General features: G+C 38.6%; 1 long non-coding RNA gene across 1 annotated transcript; it reads left to right on the top strand.

The window, feature by feature from the left end:
• Positions 1-1,346: 1,346 nt before the first annotated feature.
• LOC136788922 (uncharacterized) lies at positions 1,347-10,363 on the top strand. Its single transcript, XR_010827499.1, has 4 exons — positions 1,347-2,131; positions 5,880-5,991; positions 7,311-7,490; positions 9,507-10,363. It is a non-coding gene; the product is annotated as an uncharacterized lncRNA (long non-coding RNA).
• The last annotated feature ends 324 nt before the right edge of the window (positions 10,364-10,687 follow it).

The raw sequence follows: 10,687 nt of genomic DNA, 5'->3' as shown, positions 1-10,687 counted from the left end.
ATGAGAGAAGACCAGAAGACTCTTGTAAACACTGCAATTGTTGCAGTATTTTGTGAAACTAAATGATTTTAACATAGTATTAATCATACATGGTGTTAGAGACATTATAAAGCAAACTTTAAAGAAACAAAAGTTTTTTATTATTCTGCTTTCCACACCTATGTTTCTTTTATTTTGGTGAGAAATCATTCACTGAGTGAAATAATGCATATTTATTTTAATGATATCTGAAAAAAAAATATATATATATATATTAAAAAAAAAAATTGTGGCGTATAATTACATAAAGATCTGTAAGGCCCTTGTTATTTTTGTATTTGACTTAACATGGAATCCAAATAAGTTGGCTCTCCTTATGTTCAAAGTGTGGTGAAATAAATGCCTAATAATGATTATGATGAATATCCCAATGCAAATATATATATACATATATATATATGTATTTTCCCATTAACATTATTGCCAATGGTTTTTAAATATTTAAAATCACAACAAAAATCAAGAGTAACCTATGTTTTAAATTTTGCAGTGGGAAACACTGCACAGAAATTGTTTAAAAGCAACCTGTTAGATGTATTTTTTTCTATGCATTTGTCTCTTTATAGACTTTTTTCCATCAGTCATCACCATAACAGCATAATACCTCACAGTCATTAATATACTTATTCCCATAATAGATGTTCCAATAATTTTTTTTTTGTCTTTCTTGTTGCTGTTGTTGTTATTGTTAGTAAGTCTAAATCACATGCAGGCTCTATTTAGCTTTTGAGGTTTGAGAACTTAATTCCCAGTTTAGATCTACAATTAGGTTATATCAAAAATCCATATCAGAATGAGAACCTCCTTGTTTTTGTGTCTTTTTCTTGTGACACACATAGCCAGCCTGTATAGAAATATATGACTTTAACTGTTAAAGAGGCTTAAAAGACTATAAGCAAAATTTGTAATGTCATTGTGAGGAGAATTTGTGTCTCTGAGCTCTTGACCAGAACAATATCAAAGCATGAGCTCAAATACCAATCTATTATTGATACACTATTCTGCGTATCTGTTAGTACTATTACTTACCACTGCTGTTTGGCACCTAGACAATCCCTTGTTTTGGGAACGCTATATGCCAGCGAACTGTTTTAAGCTCTGACAGGATATTTGGTTGCAAGCAATTTATGGGGCAAGAGAGCTGAGCTGTGTAAATGCAAGTCATGCTGTGCTCCTAGGCCTCTGGGACTGCTTCTGATTTCTTGTACTCAGTAATGTAGGCACAATCCTCAAAGACTAGTCTACAGTATCTCATGCTTGTTGGTACTCATAGCATTGATGGATTGAGAACATAATGGGCTGTATCCAGAGATTCCTTACAATGTTTAACAAAGCAATAATTATATACCTAATCAGAAGGAAATTTATAATCCCAAATAAAATTCTTAGGACTAGGTTCACCTCACTCTTTTCATGAACCAACTTGTATGGCTTAAAGACAGAAATCAGGGTAGGAGAATCATGCAACTGATAAGAATACACATACAAATGTGTACAAGCACACTTAGTCTATGACAAGTGTATGGTAACACATTCAAACGATTTTTGCATCATGCTAATAAGCTTACAGTTAACACCAAATCTTGGTGGGGATGTGAACAGGGGTGCTGGGTGGGCAGAGGCGACATGCTGGTGCTCAGGTCACCTGTGAGTGTGTGTGTGCTGGTGGGCCTGGAGGGGTGTGTGTGCGTGCCTGCACCAGGGAGCTGCTGGCTGTGCCAGCCTGAGGGGAGGAGGGGACTGGGCTGTCTGTGCTGGTGTGGTGTGTGAGCCCTGCGTGTGGGTGCTGCTGAAGGCAGCCCCTAGTCTGTGGCAGTCTCTGTGACTACTCATATCGGTGTTCTTCCTGCGTGTCTCTGGGATATGTGCTCAGCTTTACTACTGGTTGAACCTGCAAAGATTAAAGTGGCAGATGCATCCCCCAGCCTGGGCGGAGACCAGGCTTCCCTGGGTACGGAGCTAGGCCCCAGCAGTAGAGCAGGAGCAGTCCTAGGCCACAGCAGCTGGAGAAGGTCACTACTTTTATCTTTCCTTAACAATTTCACCTGGCAATAAATTATTTTCCCCAAGTTGAATCTGTTTGCCAACAATGGTAAGTGACCCTGTCTTTATCTTGACCTATGAGCTTTTTTATCCTGTTTTCTGCCCTGCGCTATTGAAAAGGAGGAGTGAGAAAGTGGCTGGGTGCACATATGGCAGTATATGGTTGTGAAGGAAGAACGTTGTAGTTAAGAACAAAGAAGTAAAAAACAGGGCAGAAAGTGTCATGCATTCGAGCGCAGTAAACTGAAGTAAAAAATCTCAGTATTGAGTTCTTGTGTACTTTGTGTTGCGTATATGGCTAGGGTTACAGTCTGTTAGGAATAACTAATGTATGTAAAACTGCTGCTTTTTTTCCTTCCCTTTGCAGTCTAAAGGATATTATCGTAACTCCAAATAAGAGACATTTTTCAAAAAAATTAAAAATTAAATCCATGTCATGTCACACTGATTTTTCAGACATCATAAAACATTATGATGTTCTGTGTTGATTTTCATTTTTTAAAAACTGTTCATTTATTTTTCTAAAAAGAATCCAAAATAAAACACCATCCTTCTATACTCTAAAGATGTGGTTTTTTTTTTTTTTTTTTTTTACTGTGCACTGTCATCACACCGGAAACACACAGAAATATTACTTCTGTAGAGAAAGCATTAAACAGTTTTCAGGACAGATAATAGTGGCATGTTTTTAATAGTTTAAAAACAATATTAAATGTGAATTTTAGAGGAAATGACTTTGCAAGTATCTAAAACATTGAGTTCTACTCTTTGTATTTCTGCTATTGCAGGTATGTTTTCCATGAGTTACATTATTACACTGATATACAAAGGAGCATGGATCTATCTAATCCTTCTTTAAAAGAATTTTTTTTTTTTTTAATAAAAGAGACCTAAATACCTGTCCCACAATTAATAGGCTAGTGGAGAGATAAAGAAATTCACTAAGAAAGGCATTAAAAACAATGCCAGGGCAGTAAAGCTATATACATACTAAACATACCATTTATTTTAGATAATAGTTTCAAAAATGGTATCACAATAAAGGAAATTCTCATTACAGGGGAAAGTGAGGCAAATGATCTGGTCATTTGGCTATGATCAGAAGATATAGCAGAACAGAAAACGGAGTATAATTCTTATAAACTCCTTACTCTGAACTATCCACTAGACAAGGCTCTAAAGTGTTTCCATGAAGAGTGGACTTTACAGACTGTGAACAGACACAGAACTTTAAATGATGAAAAATGAAGGCAAGGCTCATAAGCTGTAAGAGCCCTCAAGACCCCTTGCAAGCAGAAATGTTAGATGCCTCATTTACCTTCAGAAAGAACATGGTTTGTTGGTCGTTTTTGCAGAGGGAAGAGGGCTAAAGGAGAGCAAGAATAAAAACATAATCACAAAAGGTAAATATATTTCATAACAGTACTTCTTGCATTCCGTATGAAGATGAAAACTCATGCCATCCATAACTCCAGAACTCAGGCTTTCATATCTGTCTGATTCTTGGCTTTTCATCTAAAAAAGAAGTCAGGGAAATATTTTCTTTGAGTTCAAAACCTGAAGTTTTTAATTTCATATATGAAATTGTGATTCACTTCAATCTTTTCAGCAGGGGCTAAGAAGGCAGCATGGCAGAGCTGCTGGCATGCGATATTTCTGTTTTCAGGGCAGAGAAGATGCCTCTGAGCAACTGAGTTTCATATCATACTTATTTTATCAATGTTGAATAGGTTCTACAATCTGTGGCTTGGCAGAAAATGAGCATGGGGGAATACCTGGACATAGAGCAGATGAATGTTGCTATATTTTATTTAGAATGTTTTATTCTCACCAACTTAACCTCATGAATTTAATGAATAGGACAGGTGCACGCATAACTTAACATTTTGAAGAGTGTGATTTTTCTGCTTTCTTCTGGGACACAATTTTTATTTGATTTGGGCTTGCTTCATAATCATTAAGTTTGTTGCCAGCTGAGTATTTGGATGAAAGCAAATTTCTATACCTTTGCTAATGTTCTAGAGAATATGTAAAAATGGTACTGCAAATTATTGCCAATTTACAGAGGAAAGCAAAGAAGGAAAATATGTTTTAAAAACACTACTTTACTGCTGCATAAATCATGAAAACAATTATTAAAGCTACATCATTTTTTCCTTATTACTTGTAGAGCATATTGCAGAAAACAGCCAGTAAAATGTTTAAATGAAAATGAAAACAGCAGTAATATTACTGGTGCTCTATTTAAAAAATAAAATAAAATAATTATAATAAAAAAAAACAAAACAAAAATCAAACCCTTGAATTTGCCCATAAACAAAAACAATTTTGCACACAGAATTGTTTTCACTGTTGTACAAAATTTGTTTAATTTTTTTTACTAGTGGTTGTGTATTTATGAAAAGGCAATATATCGTTCAAGAATAAACTGAAGCAAGCTTTGGCAATACATCAAGTTTGTGTGCTATTATTAATCGCCTGGATAAATGTTGCTCATTTTAAAACTAGGAATTATTTTTTTGCATTCTGTGCCACCTATAGAAAAGAGGTAGACTTTATACAAAATCCTCGCACAGATAAATGAATATGCATCTCTAACTTTATCATTGGGAAAGCTTCCTAGTGGCAGTCCTTCTCACTAAGGGAACATTTAGTTTTCTGTCTTAAGAGCATTATTACACTTCGTTCCTTCTAGTTCAGGGCACTTTTGCGTCATATCCTTCATGAAAGCTAAGGATGCAAAACAGTTACAAATATTTGTGAAGCCAATAGCAAGCATTTCTTTTCCTTGCAAGTGGCACATACTAATATATTCACCAATTATAATTCATAACAAAGAGAAAATTACACGTCTGTATCTTGAGACCGTAGCTGTTTTATTATTGCTGCTGTTCATTTAGGATGGTCTAAAACAGTTTTTACTCTAATGAATTCCACAGGCCAAGTTTTCAACAACTTTAAGCCTGCTGGGCATATGGTGGCACTGCATTTCTTTATACAAATACTATCTTCAATTTTCTGTAGCTACCTGGGGCAGTATATGTGTGGAAATAACACTGAAAGTGGAATGTCTTCCAGACAAAAAACGTCATTTGAAAGTTGATGATTTTACAGTTTGTGAGCTCTGCATCTCTTCTCAAGTGCAAACTTTTCAGGAATATAATTGTCATTATGACAGTATTTGAGGACTTTTCGTGCATAGGATTTTCTAGTACTTACATATTTTAATTGTGCCTTCATTTTATCCAATTTACTTTTTTTTAGCATAAATGGAAAAAAAACAAAACACGTCAGCCACCTTGTTAGGATAATATATTCATCTTCTTTATGTTGTTTTTATGAACAGCTTATTAAAAATGAATTATTTGAGCATTTCATTTTAAAGTGGAATTTGCCCTTTATTTTACTAAATATAATGATCAATTTGATTATGGTAAATTTCAGAAGTGCTGTTTTCCACTTCAAGAAAATTCTGCTATCATATCTTCATTTGAATATATATTGAGAGAGACTTGCTATTTTTATTGCCAAGTAGTTCAACAATTAAAATAAACTGATTCAAAAAGAAACTGCACAACCTTTTAAAATAGATTTTTGGAAAAAATGCCAGATTTTGTTAAGTGCATTGTTGACTGTAATGGCATAAATAATTTTAAAGGTCTTCTTAAGTAGTTATATATTAGCCATCTACCTCTACAGACCAAAAATGAAGACATTGGGAAAGTTAAATACAACAACAAACTCAGCATTCTGTTAATGACAAAAACTTTGCATATTAACCTTCAACCTATTCACAGAATCACAGAACCAGAGAATGGCTGAGGTTGGAAGGGACCTCTGAAGATCATCTAGTCCAACCCTCCTGCCGAGCAGGATCACCTAGAGCGCGTTGCACAGGATGGCATCCAGGTAAGTTTTGAATATCTCGAGAGAAGGAGACTCCACAACTCCACAACCAACTTGACTGAACCAGTATTTTAAGCTCTGGCATAACACTGCCAATTTATGACTGAGGCTCTGCTACTCAGTGGCTGCATTTACCTATTCCAGACAGATTTGTTTCTTAACCTTTGACTTCATATTCTACCCATTCTTCATTCTGAACAGCAGCTTGCAGTTTTGTTTTCAGAATATTTACAGATGCCAGGGCAAAAATTATATGAGATGTTGTCTACAAATAAGTCAGTGCTAAACAATCGTGACTGGTATCAGGCTATTTCTTTATTCGTGTCAGTATGTAAGCCCTTACATAGCAGGTGGACTACAGATGGAGAGTACTTCCTGGTTCAAGAAATGGATTCAAGATTTAAGTTGAATTATCCATTCTGTGTAGACATTCAATGCAGATAATTCCTGGCTCTCTTTATAACTCTGTTTTTTTTTTTTTTTTTTTTTTATGCCAGAAAATACTGAAAATGATCATTTGCTGAAATCTTACAAAGCTCTTTCAAACATTGGCCAAATGAGTATTCCAGCAGAAACAGATTACTTAAGAAGCAAAATGCTAAGTCTTCTGGATATAAATGTTTTTATCACAGATGTTTGGGCTTAAGCATGAAGGTGGTTGTTAGGGAAAGGTTATTGCAGATAAATTTGGTATAGTTAATGATATAAATATTGTAAAGATGTATTAGCAGCTTTAGTTTTACAGATTAGGCTCTGTCGGTATGTTACTCTGGAATGCAAATTATAACTTGAAAAAGTATAACGGTGTTGTGATCTTCTTTAGATTGAATTCCTAGCCTGAATTTCATATTTCCTACTTAGGTTACAAAACCCCCAGTGGAGAAAAAAAAAAAAAAAAAAAAAAAGTACAACAAAACAAAACTGCTTTAATTTTCCCATCCAGCAATGGCTTTTATGCCTTAGGATAGGATAAAGGATGTGTAACTCGCTGTTAGATTGCTAGAAGATTAAAAGAAAGCGCTCTACTGAGAACCTGTATAATGATGACTCTAAGGACACTCAAGGAATTTGTTCCACATGTATGCATCAGGGTTTGTTAATTTTGCTGTCACCCACAGGGACTATTCTCTTTCAGTTACTATTTAAAAAAAAATCACAGACAAGTAGTCTGACTCTCATTTCTCATATTGTGGAGTACGTTAATAGCAAGTCTCCTGATGTTAATAGAATTACAGTAATGAGAAGAAGAAATCTGGTGCAGATTTGGGGTTTGGAATATAAAAATTGTATTTTTATTTGTTTTTGTTTGTTTTTCCCTTCAGGGAGTTCCATGCAACTCAGAAATTCCAATACTTTGTATGTGAAATCAAGCGTCAAAGGAGATACACAACATCATAGGAATAACAGTGTTGTAACTGAATAAAGTTTTCTGCTATATCATCCATGACACGATTTTTTTAGAAGATTCTCAAGACCATTTTTAAAACTAGAAATAGATTTAGGTGAGCTTTTTTGTTTAGATCTGTTTCCAGTGGGCTGCAATATTTATTTATTTATTTATTTATGCCTGAATGTAAGAGTATAAATTGAAAGAGAACTCTGAGGTTTAACAGACATGCTGGAGAGCCAAAGGGAATGAGTTCACTTTAACACCACTGTGTGAAGGGTAAAATGCGTAGCAAGGAAGAGATAGAGGTCATAGGGGATTTTGGAGAAAGTGATCCTTCAGAGAAATTTCTAGCTTTATGGGGAAAAAAAAATCTGTATATTTTATTTTATTGTTTTAGATCTATTTTCTCACCTTTTGTTCAAATGCTGTTAAAAATTCAATTTCATTTAAGACATAATGAAAGGGTTGTCATTGGCTAATTCATATGTCTAAGTGGTTTTCCCAGAGTGGTTTCTGTGTGAGACTCTATGAAGAAAATTAACTCTAGACTTTCCTCAAGGTGCCACCATCTTGGCTACTGGGCTCAGCTGTGCCCTGCAGTGGGGCCATTGGAGCTGGCTGGAACAGCTGTGCCTAACATGGGACAGCCCCAGCTTCTCCTCATCGAGGCTGTCCCTACAGCCCCCCCCACCAACTCCTTGCTGTGTAAACCTAATACAAGCAAGAAGTCAACATTTTTTCAAAAGGAAACTAAGCAAGAACAAAAAATTACAGAAGAATCAGAAAACAGTTTACTACCAATACCATAAGGAATATAAAAATAGAACCATTCATGTATATCAGTACCAGCAGACAGTGAGCTGGATCAAAAACTGTCAGAATAGCTGGGCCCAGAGCACTGTGGTCAGTGGTTCAAAGTCTAGCTGTAGGCCAGTAACAAGCAGAGTATCCTGGGGTCAGTACTGGGGCCAGTCTTATTTAACGCCTTCATGGGTGATCTGGATGATGGGAAGGGTGCACCCCCAGTATATTCATGGGTAGCATGAAACTGGGGGAAGTGGCTGACTCACCAGACAGTCATGCTGCCATTCAGCGGGACCTAGACAGGCTGGATAGGTGGGCTGATAGGAACCTCATGAAGTTCAAAAAGAGGAACAGGGGAAGTACAAAGTCCTGCTCTTGGGAAGGAATAACCAGTACATGCTGGGAGCTGCCCAGCTGGAAAGCAGCTCTGCAGAAAAGGACCTAGGAGTCCTGGTAGACACTAAGTTGTAAACTTGCCACCAAGAAGGCTAATGGTATTCTTGGCTGCATTAAACAAGGTATTGACAGCAGGTTGAAAGAGGTGATCCTTTTCCTCTACTCAGCATTGGTGAGCTCTGCAGAGAGGGACCTGGGAGTCCTGGTGAACAGCGGGCTGACCAGGAGTCAGAATTGAGCCCTTGTGGCCGAGAAGGTTAACGGTATCCTGGGGTGTATTTGGAAGAGTGTTGCCAGCAGGTGGAGGGAAGTGATCCTCCCCCTCTACTCAGCATTGGTGAGGCTGCACCTGGAGTACTGTGTCCAGTTCTGGGCTCAGAGTACAACACGGACGTACTGGAAGAAGTCCAATGGAGGGCCACCGAGATGATGAAGGGGCTGGAACACCTCTCTTATGAGGAGAGGCTGAGAAAGTTGGGACTCTTCAGTCTGGAGAAGAGAAGGTTCAGGGAGAATCTTATCAATATATAATACTATATATAACTATATATATTTTAATAGAAATATCTGAAGGGAAGATGCAATTATAGTTTTCTCAGAATCATATTGATTCCAAATCCACCTGGAAATTCTCTTGACAGGCTTTTGATCCCACAAAGGACGTTAATGAACCTTTTTGAATGTCCCTTTTCTAGTTTTCATTGGTGTTAACTATGATTATTTCTTTGTCTGGACAAAAAACTTAGTGTTACAAAGGGCAGTTCTTTGACACTCTTTCCTTAAAGTGTGGATGAAAAAGAAAAAATGGAAAAAAGTACTTCCAAAGTGATGATGATGTGCACACACACACCCCAAAAATAAATAAATAAATAATAGGTATCTTAATTTCAGGACATCTCTATTATAATAGTGATATTTTTTATTGCAGGAGGTTATGTTTGAAAGGTTGGAAGGTAAAAAACAAACAAACAAGAAGAACAACAAAAACACAAAATGCTGATGTTGGTTGATGTTGTCATCCTTGCTTCTGGAGATGCCCTTCTCATTTCTGCTACCCATCTCATGGCACAATTTCCTGAGCATGCGGCAGAGCACAAAGAACAAGACAAGCTCTCTGGACAAGGCACAGAACTGCCAGTGCTGCAACACAGATAAGAGCAGGGCTCCTGCATGCTCCCAGCTGTGCTCTTGGTCCCTCTGCTCCATTTCCAACAGGAGCTGCATCATGCTCTCTTGCAGCTCCTCTGCATGCTGCCGCATGCGCTCGTGCATGGCTGTATCTAATTCGTTGCTGACGTTCTGTGGGCTACGGATTAAACCCAGCAATGTGAAGGTGAATAAAAGTGCCAAAACCATGGTCTGAAAGAGTTGAGAGAGAAGGGGGTCAGTGGGGCTGTGTGGGAGCTGGCAGGCGGCTGAGAGAGCTTGGGCACAAGCCCAAGCAGGCCCCTGGGGTTGGGTAGAGGAGAGGGGGTGAGGGAGGTGGAAGTCAGCAGGGACTGCAGTCAGAGCTGGCTGCGACAGCCACGAGCCCTGCTGGGCTCTTGCTGCAGGCTTAGCAACTCGTTGGGGGGCCGGTGTTTGCATCCCAGCCGTGTTCCTGCCCAGCCTTCCCTCTGCTGCTGCAGTCACCAATGGCTCAGGCCAGACTGCAACAGCACTGCCTGCTGCTGGCCCTAGAAACAGCCCCCACATTGTGAATCGTCCTCTGTGGTGTCACCTGCACCCAGTCCCACTACAGGCCCCCTGGCCCTGCCCTCAGTCCTCACACAGGCCCTGGCGTTGCCCGAGTGCAGAGGCATGTGGCCAGATGGAGCTCCTCAGGCTCCCTTTGCATAGCCTTTGGGAGCCCCCAGGGCCGTCTGCAGAAAGAAATTTGGGTGATGTAGCCCATGGACTCTGTGCTACTCGTGTGCTACCCGGTGAGATGGGTCAGTTCCCTGGTGCTGGCCTTGGTGTCTGTTGGCGTGAGTATGCTCTCAGTGCCTCCGTGGCAGTGGAGGCTGAGTGCTGGTGGCCATGCTGGTGGTAGAATGAGGTCTCTCCCTGGCCAGATCTGTGTGCCTGCTGTGCTGGTATGAGAAGTTTAACAAGAGCAAGTGCCAGGTC

Source organism: Anser cygnoides, chromosome 1, assembly GCF_040182565.1.
Source record: "Anser cygnoides isolate HZ-2024a breed goose chromosome 1, Taihu_goose_T2T_genome, whole genome shotgun sequence".
NCBI lineage: Eukaryota > Metazoa > Chordata > Aves > Anseriformes > Anatidae > Anser > Anser cygnoides.
Note: the sequence above shows the minus strand (reverse complement) of the source record. Positions and strands in the feature narration are given on the sequence as shown.